This window comes from Lethenteron reissneri, chromosome 68, assembly GCF_015708825.2.
Source record: "Lethenteron reissneri isolate LAM-NWPU_2019-01 chromosome 68, ASM1570882v1, whole genome shotgun sequence".
NCBI classification, from domain to species: Eukaryota; Metazoa; Chordata; class Hyperoartia; order Petromyzontiformes; family Petromyzontidae; genus Lethenteron; species Lethenteron reissneri.
In genome coordinates, this window is record NC_083846.1 from 7,564,245 (window position 1) to 7,579,146 (window position 14,902).

Consider the following 14,902-nt stretch of genomic DNA (forward strand, 5'->3'; position numbering starts at 1 on the left):
TGAGGTGTGAAAGGGAACCACGATTAGCACGGTTGGCTACATCTGGTGCGAAAGAAGTTCAACACTCGTACAATCTGCTCCCATCTGCCCGACCTGGTCGGTACGTACGTGCGATACGACTGTGGTGAGCGTTGAATCTGGTGCGCAAGGGTGAACATACTTTGCTCACTGAGCTGCATTGGCTTCCATTTGCCGAAACTAACACAAAATAAGGCTGCACTCGTTACACACAACGTTCTTGCCACAAATGAACCACAATACTGTACCTTGCTGATCTCGTCAAGGAGCATGAGCAATCACACAAACTCCCTTCATCCTCGCAGCCACTTTTGGCTAGCCATCGAACAAAGATGGTCACCGCATCACACGCTTTTAGATTTTATATATATATACACTACACTATACACTGAACTATATATTACATTATGCAGGACTATACACTATAGTATACACTGATATACACGAAACTATACATTACACTTTTGGATAGCCCACAAATAAAGACAGTCTGTTCATCGTGCGACTTCAAATGCTATAGACACTGCACTATAATACACTATACACTATACTAAACATTGTATACAAAACTTTTGACTAACTATCGAAAAAAATAATGTCGCTGTATCACACACTCTAACATGCACTTCTGCGGCCGTCTGGATCTCTCTTTCTTCAGATATTTGGAAGCCACTGGAGTGATTCACTTTTAAATCACCTATATTGACAAACTAATTTCTTTAGAAATGCCCTGTTGTTTTAGTTTATTGTCCTTCCCCCCGCACCTCTGATTGGCACAGTTGGCTACATATAGTGCCAAATAAGTTCAACATACACACACACATACAACTACCTATAAACTCGACTGAACCCGACCGACTGTTGCATACCGCGCCACGGCCAGCATGACCCCGATCGGGACTACAGCGGCCACGAGGGAGAACGCCACCCCCCCATAGAGTGCCGGCGCCCTGAGAAGGGTGAAGGCAGCGTCCAGGTCGTGCGCTCGGCTGCAGCTCAGCTCCCTCGAACCCGGAGTAGCCGCCCGATAGCTCAGAGCTCGCATAGCCGAGGCCCGGTCCCAGTGCCGCTGTAGCCGGCCAACACGGCCTGCGATGAAGCCACGCAGGCCAGCACCAGCAGGGCGAGCAGCGCCTCGGCCAACTGCAGGAGACCTAGAGGGTGTTGAGATTCATTAATTTATCACTCATATATTTGTACTAGCTGTACTACCCCGGCTTCGCCCGGGACTTGTATCTACCACGGCCGGCCGCCTTTGTCTCCCCAGTGGCGATGTTAATACGCTACAGTAGTTAAGTTACTCGTTTGAGGCAGAGTCGACCTAGGGGAGGTTCAAATAATCGTCACCGGTGGTGGCCGGTGAGCGGGAATCGAACTGGGTTTGCCGGGTTGGTAGCGCAGCGTAGCGTTAAGCACTACACCCACCGCTCCTCACACACCACACACGCACAGACCACACACACAGACACACACACAGACAGACGCAGACACACACAGACAGAAACACACACACAGACAGCACGCTAACCACTACACTACCGCTCCCCACACACACACACACGCACACACACAGACACACACACAGACACACACACAGACACACACACACAGACACACACACACAGACACAGGCAGCACGCTAAGCACTACACTACCGTTCCCCCTACACAACACACGCGCGCGGCGTCCATAGGTACACATACACGCGCTTGCTGCAGACACACACGACTTTCAGGGTGCGTAAGGCAGTAAACGACTGAAATAATAAAGCGGCAATGCTGTGCGAGGAACGCCTTAGACCAGCAACACATTTGTGTAATGCGAGCGTAAACACACAAACACATACAAACACATACACACACACATACACACAAACACATACACACAGACATACACATACACACAAACACACACATACATGCACACAAACACATACACAATACACACACACATACATGCAGACACAGACAGACACATAACACACATACATACACACACATACACACACATACATAGACACACACATACATAGACACACACATACATACACACAAACACATGCACACACGTACATACACACATACATAGAGACACGCAGACATACACATAAAGACATAAAAAAACCCACATACATACACACACATACGCACAAACACATACATACACATACATACACACATACATAGAGACACACAGACATACACATAAACACAAACACACATACACATGACCCGGCTTCGCCCGGGACTTGGATCCACGATGCCCCGCCGCCTTTGTCTCCCCAGTGACGATGTTCACACACGACAGCAGTTACGCTTTTGAGGCTGAGTGGACCTAGGGGAGGGCCAGGTCCGTTTCAAATAATCGTCAGCGGTGGTGGGCGTGAGTTGGAATCGAACTGGGGTCGCTCAAGCAGCTTAATGACTGTTTGTACAAAGAACATATAAAGAATCGATTATAATAACCAGGCAAGAGTCCACATTATAGACTGCCAGTACACGCACTCAGCTTCATAAGCAGGCTAGAGTGTACATGATAGAGTGGCAGTACGCTCACCGAGCTTAATAAGCAGGCTACAGTGTACATGATAGACTGGCAGTACGCTCACCCAGCTTAATGAGTATTTGTACAGTGAACATTAAAGTAATCGATTGTTGGCGCGTTGGGTTTAAAAGTAATATTAATAGCACACATTGTGGTGGGGGTGTAGTGAAGAGTAGGAAAAACTTTGATGAATTTACCTCAGAGTGGCGTGGTGGGTGTCGAGGCCTAGTAGCGTGCAAAGCCTGCGGCCTCGCCTAAAATTGTCGGCTTGGAAGAGGCAGGGTACGGGTGGCGTTCCTTTCCCCCCCCCTAGCGCTCCAACAATACTGTGTAATGGCTATTATTTAATTAAATACGGAGCTTATGAAAGTGGCGAAGGCGTGGCTAGCCGTTGGCAGGGGCAACCGCCGTCCAATGAAACTGCAGCCCTTGGCGAAGGCGTGGCTAGCCGTTGCCAGGTCCAATGAAAGCGGCGAAGGCGTGGCTAGCCGTTGCCAGGGGCAACCGCCGTCCAATGAAAGTGCGTATGGGCCAAAGTCCACACACACACACACAGACAGACATGAACGATTTTATATATATAGATGATCCACAGATCACAGAGGCAGCGCCATTCCTTTGATGGTCGCAATCCACTTCAAACTTTGACCGCCAACTCAAGTTGCGCAATTTGTTGAAGTTTGTGCATCAAGACGGGCGACGTGTCCACAACGTGACAGAGCCGTCTCCTTTGAACTGAGCTCTCCATCACGAAGAGACTGGTGGAAAATGTCCCAATGGTAACATTTCTAAGTCGAATCATCCGATGCCAAGAAGGCATTTTTTGCATTCACATGTGGAAGGACTGCAGCTGATCCAAATCAGCCTGAAGCAATGTCCAGGCCTCCGCAATATACAGCAGATCTGACAAAACGCAGGTGTTGAGAGCTCTCTCGTTATACTAATCGCAAATCCGAGTATGATGATTTCAAAGGTCGTGGAGTGCCTGTGTCTGAAGTGGTTACTTCCCCACGTCGATGTGATGGGTCGATTCAACCCGTTGCAGTTCTTCAGCACTGAGATGGCTATACTAAAGATAATTACCGATGACCTCTACAAGATCATGGATTCATCTTCTTGGTTTTTTCGGTAAAGTCACGTAGAAGGGAAGTAATACAATAATAAAAAGAAAACATGTTTTATGTTTTATTTTTATTAATATTTTTATTATTTTATTACTTCCCTTCTACGTGACTTTACCGAAAACACCAAGAAGATGAATCCTGCAGTCACGAAAGCTTTAAATCGAAATTTAAGATCATGGATGATCAGGGCACCGCAGCATTAGTTGGCCTCCATCTCTCAGTACCCTTCAAAATGGTTGGCTATGTCCGCTGCAAAATAAGTTCAACATCCATGTATGCATCTATAGGCACCCAATAGGACAGCCCCGTAATATCTATAGGAAATTATCAATGTCTACTCTCTTCAAAGCACATAAAATGCTACAATAAACCATTATATATACATTACAGTTGATCATCGATTATCTGGCGCGTGATTTTCTGGCTTCCAACATTATCCGGCGGTCCCGGGCCGATCCGGCAAAACCGCTCTGCAGGCTGTTCCAGTCCGGCGATCGGTACCATGTGTGTGCCAAAAAAAGTAGCTACGCTTGATTTCAGTGTCAAATAATTTACAGCAAATTATACACTACATACAACTTAAACAATGAAAATACTGCACGTATATAAATAGTTAATGACTAATAATAATTGTAAGAAAAAAATGAAAATCTACATTGCGATCCAATGAAAAGTGTATATAATTAGGCATTCGCATCAGTCCGGCAATCATCAAACCCATGTTGTTGAAACAAGAGCTGTACTACTTACAGCACCCCATGCAGAGTCTTCGAGATTGGAGTGGTAAGTACAGTAAGTAAATACAGTAACTTTTTGGAGTATGATATTTATTTTTAGTCTATTTGTATGTTTATTTATGCCAATTTCATATAGTAAACTAATTTAAGACACTAAAATAACGTATACAACACTTAAAACATTCTGTCATGCAAGAATGTGCAAAAATAATATCCGGCGTTTTTTTTTATATCCGGTGCGTCCTTCCCCCCCCTAAAGCTGCCAGATAATCGAAGATATACCGTATATATAACACATATAATGTAAGTATGTCATATACATTTATAATAGATGACGTTTTAGGCAATAATCCTACGTAGAAATGTATCTGCTTTAAAGGAGGGCCACCATTTCGTGAGAACATCATCACAAACCTGCTCTCTTGTTTCTATATTGGCTACCAGTCAAGTATCATTATTATATTATTATATTATTTAATAATATTATTATATTAAATTATTTTATTATGTTTTATTTTTATTATTTTATTATTTCCATTCTACGTGACTTTACCAAAAGAACCAAGAAGAAGAAGTATCAAGTGGACTATAAGACCCTGCTGCTGACCTACAAGGCTCTCAATGGGCTAGCCACCCAATATTTGCTGGAACTGATCCGTGTTTACTCTCCAACGAGGTCCTTGAGATCTTCGGATCGCCTTCTTCTAAAGAATCGCCACCAGGCGCCACGGTGGGCTCGGAGACGTTACCCCCTGGCTTGGTATGCAGGAGGCCATGGGCTTGATGCCGACCCCACACCTTTTGTAGTCAACGTCTCACTCTCTCCCCGTGGTCCTGTGGATTTTTCTTCGGGTCCTTCGGTTTTTCCCTCCACATGTAGAATCTATTTCACGTGTTGAGAGTATTTGGTTACTGCTATAAATTTCCACGGGATAAGCCACTTCCTTCAGCTGCTATCATATGTGATAGCCAGGTCGCTTTTGAAAAATAGCCACATAGCTCATTGGATCTTATCTTGTAAAATAAAAATAGTTAAATAATAAGTCAAGGCTTTGGTCCTGGAGTTATTGGGCTGTTGCCAGTGCAGCGCTTAGGCTTTGGAACAACGCTTTGCGTTTGCTAATTAAGCAATATTTAAGTCCTGAAAACTCACTCCTTTAAATGGCACTTTAGTCTCCCTGCCTAGTTCTGGTCATTTACCCTTATTTTGAATGTGTGGGTGAGTAGGAAGGTGAGAATCAGAATCTTTATTCATCTTGGAGAAACCCGATCAGTTATGAAACTTTTTCACAGATGTCCAGCAATAATAGGTGGGTGAGTGATTGGAAGGCTGAGTGAGTGAGCAAGCGAGTAAGTGAGTGGGCGAGTGAGTAGGTAAGTTTGTGGGTGAGTAAATGGTTCAGTAAGTCGGTGAGTTGGAGAATGTATGGGTGGGTGAGTGGGTGAGTGAGTGAGTGGGCGGATAAGGAGGCGAGTTGGTGGCTAGGTGGGTGGGTAGGTGGGTGGGTGAGTGAGTAGGTGCGTGCCGGTGACCCAAGGGGGACAGGCATCTATGAAGCCTTTTGTCCAAACCCCATTTGGCGGATCCACGAGACTGAATCCGTACACTCGGGATTCCTCCAGAAAAGTAAAAAAATCCACTGTGAGTCGGCTTGTGGAATGCTCGAACACTCACTGCAGAGGGGAGGCTGCCTCTATTGGGAGTTGGACTGGTACTGCCTGGATCTGTGGCATTCAGGAGGTCTGGGGGATGAACTCTGGCTCCAGTCACCATGAGGGGTGGAGAGTCATCTACTCGGGGCGGGGGACTGCCAAACAACAGACAGCAAAATATTAAAGGGGATGTGGGAGCATGGGGGAGAGCTGTGGGAAGCTGTAAGCCTCAGGTTGCTGTGTGCTCATCGCCCCTTCAACCGGAGGCGAGAAATGATGATAGTGGTGGTTGCTTATGCCCCCACCGAAGATGAACATCGGTGGAGGGATGCAGGAAAGGCCGATGAGCCAGACACTTTATATAACCTTCTACTACAGGTGATAACTAAAGTGACCCCTTGGGATAGTCATCCTGTTGGGTGACTTTAATGCCCGATTGGGTCATGACACTGGCACCTGGGCTTAAGTGATTTGAAGGCATGGGCCAGATCAGCTCAATAAGAACGTTAGGAGGCTGTTAGAGTTATGTGCAGCCCATGAACTTGTAATTACCAACACACTGTCCCATGCATTGGCGCATCCACACAACATCATGGACACACGCCGGGTCCAAGCAAGAACATCTGCTGGACTATATAGTGATACGAATGCAGAGTCCATGTCCTTGACACCAGGACCTACCATGGAGCTGTTCTGCTTACTGACTCTTAATTTTGGAGCTTTCGTGACTGCAGGAATTATTCTTCGGTTCTTTCGGTTAAGTCACGTCTAAAGATAAAATAATAAATTAAATAATAGCATATTACGACGTTTCGATTGCAACACAAGCAATCATCATCAGGCATAAAAGAAATAGCAACAAAAATCTAACTAGAAAACTATAGACAGACATACAAGCAGACAGACATCACAAGGACACACAGAGAGAGAACACATATCGGCACAAAGAGAGAGGTCGTTTCTGTGACGGGGCCTTAAATATAGAGCGGGGGGCGGGGGCAGGGGCGGAGAGAGGGAGGGGGCAGAGAAAAAATTAGCATATCAATGAGTGGACGACAACGTGATGCTGCAAGTAAGATAACGACGCGGCACGGCACGCAAGCTTGAAAATCAGGAGACACACTAAAATTAAATAACCTAGTAAAATATCGAAATGTAATGTATTGGTTAGTCATCTGTAAAATGCGCCTGTCAGTCTGATTAAATTTGCAAGCAAGATTTTCATCATCGCTAGCAGCTGGGGTTGGCATCCCCCCCCCCCCCGCCTCCTGATGCAGAGGAAAAATGGGAGAGGTTAAGGAATGTGGCTCATGCAGTTGCATTGGCTGCTATGGGTACGTGGTCCAAACCACCATAGAGTCCATGGCTGACAGGAGGTATTCCAGGTTGCCTGAGAAAAAGCGACAGGCGCACCCCCACCATCTACAGCATCCCACATCGGTGAATGAGGAGGCTTACTGCAGCCTTCGCTCGGATGTTCGGAGAGCTGCGTGGTGCTGCAAGTATGAGTGGTGGTCGCGGGTTGAAGAGATGGAATCTGCCTCAATAGCCCGCGCTCACAAATTACTTTTTAATTCCATAACAAGTAAACCCGTAAAAACAAAGTTTTTCACTATAAATCCTTTATATGCGTGGCGGCTAGAGTCCTCTCGTCCTCTGGCTTGAGATGGCTGCCACCTATGGGTCAGATGATTGTCTGCCACCATTAAGCAATTGGTAATTAAATATTTAATTTGTTTTCCCTAAACAGTGTAAAATTTATTAATTTTTTTCACGAACTTAATTGTCACACACAACGAGTCTGTGTGGAAAATGTCAGCTCGATTGGATCACGGGAAGTGGGTTAAAAAACGAGCGAAAGATTTGCACGGTCCTCAGCAAGCAAGCGAACTTAATATAAAGGATTTAAAAATATATTCGCCTGTGGAGGACGCGGGGATCGATCCCGCGACCTTTGGCATGGGAAGCGAGGGCGCTACCAACTGCGCTACTTCGCCATGGCCTGTGAAGGGGTTACGCTCTGGGCTCTTACACTGTGACGTTCAGCCAAAGCCATGAATGAGTTCTATTTGAATATATGTAAAATAAAAAATTTTTGCCTAAAAAGTGTCAAATTTTGGGAATTTTTTTTCACAAACATTAATTGTCTCGCACGAGTCTGTGTGGAAAATGTCAGCTCGATTGGATCACGGGAAGGGGGTTAAAAAACGACCGAAAGATTTGCACGGTCGTAAGCAAGCAAGCAAGCACGCAAGCAAGCAAGCAAGCATGCAAGCAAGCAAGCAAGCGAACTTAATATAAAGGATTTAAAAAAAGGAACTTGCAGTATCACACCTATCACCATCCTAAGGAGAGAGAAAGAATGGTGGTCCGATCTCCGACCCCCAGGAACAGGTTTGCAGGTTTGCTGAGCATTTATGCGAGATCTTGGGGAGGGGAAATCCCTCAGCCCAGAAAACATCATGGCTAAAAGTGGGGATGACCCTGCTGAGGCTATGGTGCCTCAAATATTCGAAGAAACAGTCACCCCCTGTAAGTGGCTGGCTGAAGTGCCATCTGTTGAGGCAGGATGGGAGGCGATCCAGAGTCTGAGACCAGGAAAAGTGCCGGGCAGGCATGATCTCCCAAGCAAACTGGTGTGCATACTGCCCTTTATTACAACGTAATAACAATCTGGACTACTCGACAAGTTCTGCAGATTTACAAGGATGCCCTGTTTGTCCACCTCTTAAAGAAGGGGGACCCCCCACAGACTTGAGTGCCGGGAAAGGTCCTGACAAGGATTATTCAACATTGCCTTGCCAGGCACACCGAGGAAAGGCTTGCGGAGCCCCAATGTGTTTTCAGGAAAGGGCAGTCCTGCACGGATGCCATATTTTCTGTCCGTTTGCTACAGCAGAGGTGTGAAAGAAGTAATATGTTGAGTTCGGTTTCTGACTGATGGCTACACATTTATTTGTTCAAACGGACTCTTGCATGGCACAGAGGGAGCACATTATGGTGACTTCAACTGGGTTTATTAGCGCAACCAATTACAGACTCTGCACATACACGTGCACACGCTTCTTCTAGTGTTGTTACTGATGCTGCCAGGACCACTGCCAGTTCGCTCCTGCTGTTGGTACCGGTGCCGGTGCTGTCGGGGCTGGCGCTGGCAGTGCTGGTACTGCTGCTGCGGCCGCTGCCTTGTTCCGCAATTTCTGCTCGTACCAGTGTTGCTTCTGCTCCTACCGCGCCCTGTGGTGTTCAACTGAACTGACTTTACAGGGGGTGCCCAACCCCCCTGCCTTTGTCTTGGCCTGGACCGGTCTCAAAACCTGAATCTCTGCATGTGAGGGCTCTGGAGCAGAATGAACTCCCCTGCTCAGACCTACAGGTTTCACTGGACTGTCTACTCCAAATAAAAAAAGGGGCGGGAGGACTTATCACAATCCATTATGCTACATATACGTACACTGTACACTACACCACTACACGCTACTTTATACTACACTATGCACTACACCACTATACTAAATAGAAAGCCCATTTCTTCATAAATACTTGTGTTTAGTTCACTGTCCTTTCTCGCACCTCCTATTTGCATGGTTGGCTATGTATTGTTGCAAAATAAGTTCAATATACATATAATAGTAGGTTTTTACCCTTTTAAACTGGTACAAAACTGACACCTTTATTTGTACCAGTGTAGGGGTGTTAGAGAGAGAGCCCGTTATGCATGGCAGCTTATGGCAAACAAACACAGTGGGCGGGGCTACGTGAGTGCAAGGGGAGGTGCTCTCTACGACGTCCGCGCCAGGCACCCTGGGGGGGCTGATTCGGACGTTGTGATCCCCCGGGGCCCCACCCCTCAGCGAGGGGTTGGGTATAAAAGGGGATGTATCAAAGGGCTCGGGAGTCATGTTAAGCTAACCAGTGAAGACTGAAGACGTCTTAGCTAGAGCCCTGGACTCCCCTGGTTCGCCGTCCTTATCAGGGCCGAACAGGACCGAGCCAGCGGCGTGGTCCCGAGGTCCAGAGCCGGTGCTCTTGTCAGAGCTGGTCTGGAACTCAGGGTACCGGGCCCGACTTACCAGTGTCGGGCCAGACAGCCTCCCCTAGCCCGTTAGAGGAGGACTAGGAGGCAGGCTAGAAGTAGCTAGCGCGTGTATCCCCAGCTAGCCGGGTGAGGGGGCCGACACCCCCTCTAGTGTTGTATGTCACAACCGTGCTGTGTGTAATAAACCCGTGTGCCTCCAACTCCGGCGTCCAAGAGTCGTGAACTCTACTACACCAGTTTAAAAGGGTAAAAACCTACTATTACATTTTGCCACTGGTAAAAGAGATCTCATAGTAAGCATTTACACTATGAGATCTCTTTTACCAGTGGCAAAATATAGTAGTAGGTTTTTTACCCTTTTAAACTGGTACAAAACTGATGACACCATCTGGTCCAACACCAATGGGGACTAGGCTCTAAAGAAAGCCGTCTTGGGTGTGGACCAATCAACTTCAAGGACAGTGCATATTATTATCATTATCAGAGTTGCTTCTTTTTTGTTTGCTTTTTTGACTAATTGTGTTGTGGTTATTGCAAACATGATGCCTTGAATAAAGATGTCAGTTTTGTACCAGTTTAAAAGGGTAAAAAACCTACTACTAGATCTCATAGTGTTCAATATACATACTTTGTACATACCCCCAACGGAAGCTATCCCTGTCCAGCAGCCAACACTCACAGCAAGAAGACGCCTGGATTTGATGTCCGACGTAAGCACAAAGCTACGTGGAGTTTGTGGCAAGATATTATCTCCCACGCCTGGTATTTATCAGGCCGTGGGTTCGATCCCGACCCTGACACCTGTATGAATGTTTGAATGTCTCTCTCTCTCTCGCTCCCCGTGGTCTCGTGGATTTTTTCCGGGTCCTCCGTTTCTTCCCTATACATTTAGAATCAACATGAGTTTAGAGTATTTGGCTGCTCCTAATTTCCACATGATAAGACACTTCGTTGAACTTTAATTTGTGGCCAGGTTGCTTCTGAAAAATAGCTAGAAAGCTTTACCTAGTAAAATAAAAATAGAAACATATTTTAAATCGTTTTATGCTCCAGTCATCAGGGATGTATGTTGATATATGTTGAACTTCTTTTGCTTATTGGAGGTGGGGTATGATAATCCAAGATGGTAATGTGTGCTTCTATGGGTCTCTTTGCGATTCTATGGGTCTCTGTGCGATTCTGTGAGTCTCAATTTGAATCTATGGATCTCTGTTGTGAGTCTATGGGATGACGTGTCTCTATGGGATTTTCTGTGTCTCTATGTGAGTCTATGTATCTATGTGTGAGTCTATTTGATGCAGTGTCTCTGTGTGAGTCTCTGGGTATCTGTTCGAGTAAATGGTTATCTGTGTCTCTATACGAGTCTGTATCTCTATGAGGGTAGCTGGGTCTCTGTGCGAGTCTATGTGTCTCTGTATGGGTCTATGGGTCTATGTACAAGTCCCTGTGTCTCTGTGAATCTATGCGAGTATCTGTGTCTCTCTGTGAGTCAATTGGTCTATGTGTGAGACTCTGTGTCTCTCCATATGAGTCTGTGTCTCTATGAGAGTATATGGGTCTCTGTGTGAGTCTCTGTGTCTTTATGTGAGTCTATGGGTCTTTGTGTAATTCCTAGGGCTCTCTTTGTGAGTGTATTATGTTATACTTATTTCACATCGTACGTATACAACCGTGTTACTCGGAGAAGTTCTAAAAAAATCAGTTTTCAATCTGGATTTAAAAGTGCATAGCTCCAGTGGCTTCCTAATATCAGAAGGAAGAGCATTCCAGATGACCGCAGAAGCGCATCTAAAAGCACACGATGTGGTGGAGCTGCTTCGCACCACCATCATAATATTTTCCCATCATAAGAAATAAACTAAACTAAACTATTTTATTTCACCATGTAAGGCCCACTGAGCTGTATAGCTCTTTTTTCTAAGTGACCTAGCCACAAACGATAGCTCAACAAAGTGGCTTATCATGTAGAAATTCAGAGAAGCCAAATACTCTAAACCAGGGGTCCTCAAACTACGGCCCGCGGGCCACATGCGGCCCACCGAGGGCATTTATCCGGCCCATGGTCACTAATTGGGCTGCTCTTGTGAGCACTAATTGGGCTGCGCTGGTGAGCACTAATTGGGCTGCGCTGGTGAGCACTCATTGGGCTGCGGTGGTGGGCACTGATTGGGCTGCGGTGACGAGCACTGATTTGGCTGCGCTGGTGAGCACTGATTGAGCTGCGGCAGTGGGCAATGATTGAGCTGCGGCGGTGGGGACTTATTGGGCTGCGCTGGTGAATGGTTCAAAAGGCCAATTGACTGGACTTGCCCCCCAGGCCTAAGGCTGCCAGCTCTCCCCTGGCTGCGCTTGACTGGCTCTCCCTCCCTCAGCTCCCTCACTTGCCCCTCGGCTCCACTCCCAGTGATATTCCCGTGTGCTGAGTAAATGATAGAGGGGTAATAACAGAGTGATCTCTGATCTCTGGAGGAGCTGCCTGCTGTTTTCCCGTGCTGGTCAGTGACAGACAGCCGAGGAGTAGGAAACCCAATTTAAATGACAGTAAGTGCATTTATATTCTGATTGCTATTCAATTATATGAGGTTATATGTTGTATGTTGTGTAAGCCCCGGTTCATACTGTTGCGATCTCTGAGCAGTGCGAGTTCAGCCATATGCTTGTATGGCTGAACTTGCATTAGATTCGGAAGAAAAAAGGCACATGTGCCTTCTTTTTTCCTGCAGTGGAATCGGATCGCATGGGTCTTCTCCCCCATGCGATCAGATTCCTATGCGAGTTCGCAGATCGCACAGCGATCTGTGAACAAAACTGCAGGTGTAATTAACTTTGTAATGGCACCCGCACCAGTGTGAGCCTGGGGTAAAAGCGGAGTTCCCCCAATCAGACTGCATTGATGGGCAGTGCAGTCTGTATGTCTCTGTGTGGGCAAAGTTATTGCTGGTATATTGTTTTTGTAGCGCTGTATATATATTGGTATTTTACTAATATAAATTTTGACTCCCTAGTAAACAATGATGTCAAGAAAGAGAAAAATTGACTCGGAGTGTAGGATATTCAAAAAACAGTGGACTTATGATTACTTTTTTCATGCAGTACTAGGAAAGAGCTGTGTGTCTGATATGCCAGAATATAGTGTCTGTGTTCAAAGAATACAATTTACGTCGACACTATGAAACTCAACATTAAGATAAATATGATTGTTTGGTCGGAGAAGTGAGAAAAGATAAAATATTAAAACTGAAAAATACATTAACAACTCAGCAAAATACTTTTGTGAAGCAGAAGCAGCTAAATATGTCATCACTGCGAGCAAGTTTTCAAGTTGCCAAGCTAATAGCGTGCACTGGCAGACCATTCGTGGAGGGAGAATTTGTTAAAGAATGCCTTCTTTCTGTTGCCAAAGAGATGTGTCCAGAGAAGGCCGATTTATTTAGTACAGTGAGTCTTTCAGGACCTACAATTACACGGAGGATTGAAGAAATGGGAGACAATTTGCATCAGCATTTGCAAAACTCCACAAAAAAACTTTCCTATTTTTCCTTGGCACTCGACGAAAGCAATGATGTTCGTGATTCTGCACAACTTCTAATTTTTATTCGTGGGACGAATGACTATGTCGAAGTCACAGAAGAGCTTGCTGCACTGCAAAGCATCAAAGGAACGACTACAGGAGAGGATATCTATGAAAAGGTTTGCCAAACTGTGAATGGTTTGGAGCTGAACTGGGCTAAACTAGCCAGTGTGACAACTTATGGTGCTCCTAGCATGGTGGGGTCTAAGAAAGGAGTAATTGCTCGCTTTAACCAAGAGATGGACAAACATAACCATTCTCATCCAATAGCCATACACTGCCTCATCCACCATCAAGCGCTGTGTAGTAAATTACTGAAGTGGGACTCTGTTAACTTCATTAGAGCTCATGCACTAAACCACAGACAATTTCAGGAATTTTTGTCTGAGCTAAATGTTGACTATGAAGATGTTCTGTACCACACAGAAGTCCGTTGGCTGAGTCGAGGAAGAGTTTTGAAACGTTTTTATGACTTACTTCCACAGATTACAGCTTTTCTGTTTTCTAAAAACAAAGAAGTACCAGAGCTCAATGATGCAGAATGGAAATGGCACCTTGCCTTTCTGACAGATGTAACAGAGCTACTCAACAGTTTCAATGTGCAACTTCAAGGAAAGGGGAAGCTCATCTGTGATATGCAATCACATGTCAAAGCATTTGAAGTAAAATTAGGCCTCCTCATCAAACAAATGAAGGAGGAAAACTTCTGCCATCTCCCCACAACTCAAAATCTGTTAGCGGAAAAACCATTGGTTGCATTCCCAAACAAAACATGTGTGGATTCACTGGAAAAATTGCAAAAGGAGTTCCAATTTAGATTTAAAGAGCTTCATCTCCATGAACAGGACATACAGCTTTTCCGTAACCCATTTTCTATTGACATTGAAAATGTGGATACAATTTACCAAATGGAACTGGCTGAACTGCATTATTGTGACTCTCTGAAAGACGCATTCAAGTCAAGCAGCCTTCATAATTTCTATGCATCTCTCCCCTCTGAGACATATCCTCATCTCAGGAACCATGCGCTCAAAATGGCAACCATCTTTGGCAGCACTTATGTCTGTGAACAGACTTTTTCCAGAATGAAACATTTGAAATCTCCAACCAGATCTAGACTAACGGATGCACACTTGCATCACTTGTTACGACTAGCAGTGACAAATATGGAACCGGACATTGACCATCTCATTAGCCAAAAGCAGGCCCATAGTTC

At 45.5% G+C, this 14,902-nt stretch overlaps 1 long non-coding RNA gene across 1 annotated transcript in view; it reads right to left on the reverse strand.

Annotated features, from left to right (window-relative positions):
- Positions 1–218: 218 nt before the first annotated feature.
- The window catches only part of LOC133360409 (uncharacterized), a 43,449-nt gene continuing 28,765 nt past the window's right edge, over positions 219–14,902 (reverse strand). The window contains exon 3 of the long non-coding RNA XR_009757253.1: positions 219–1,172. This is a non-coding gene — a long non-coding RNA (uncharacterized LOC133360409). The remainder of the gene's footprint in view (positions 1,173–14,902) is intronic.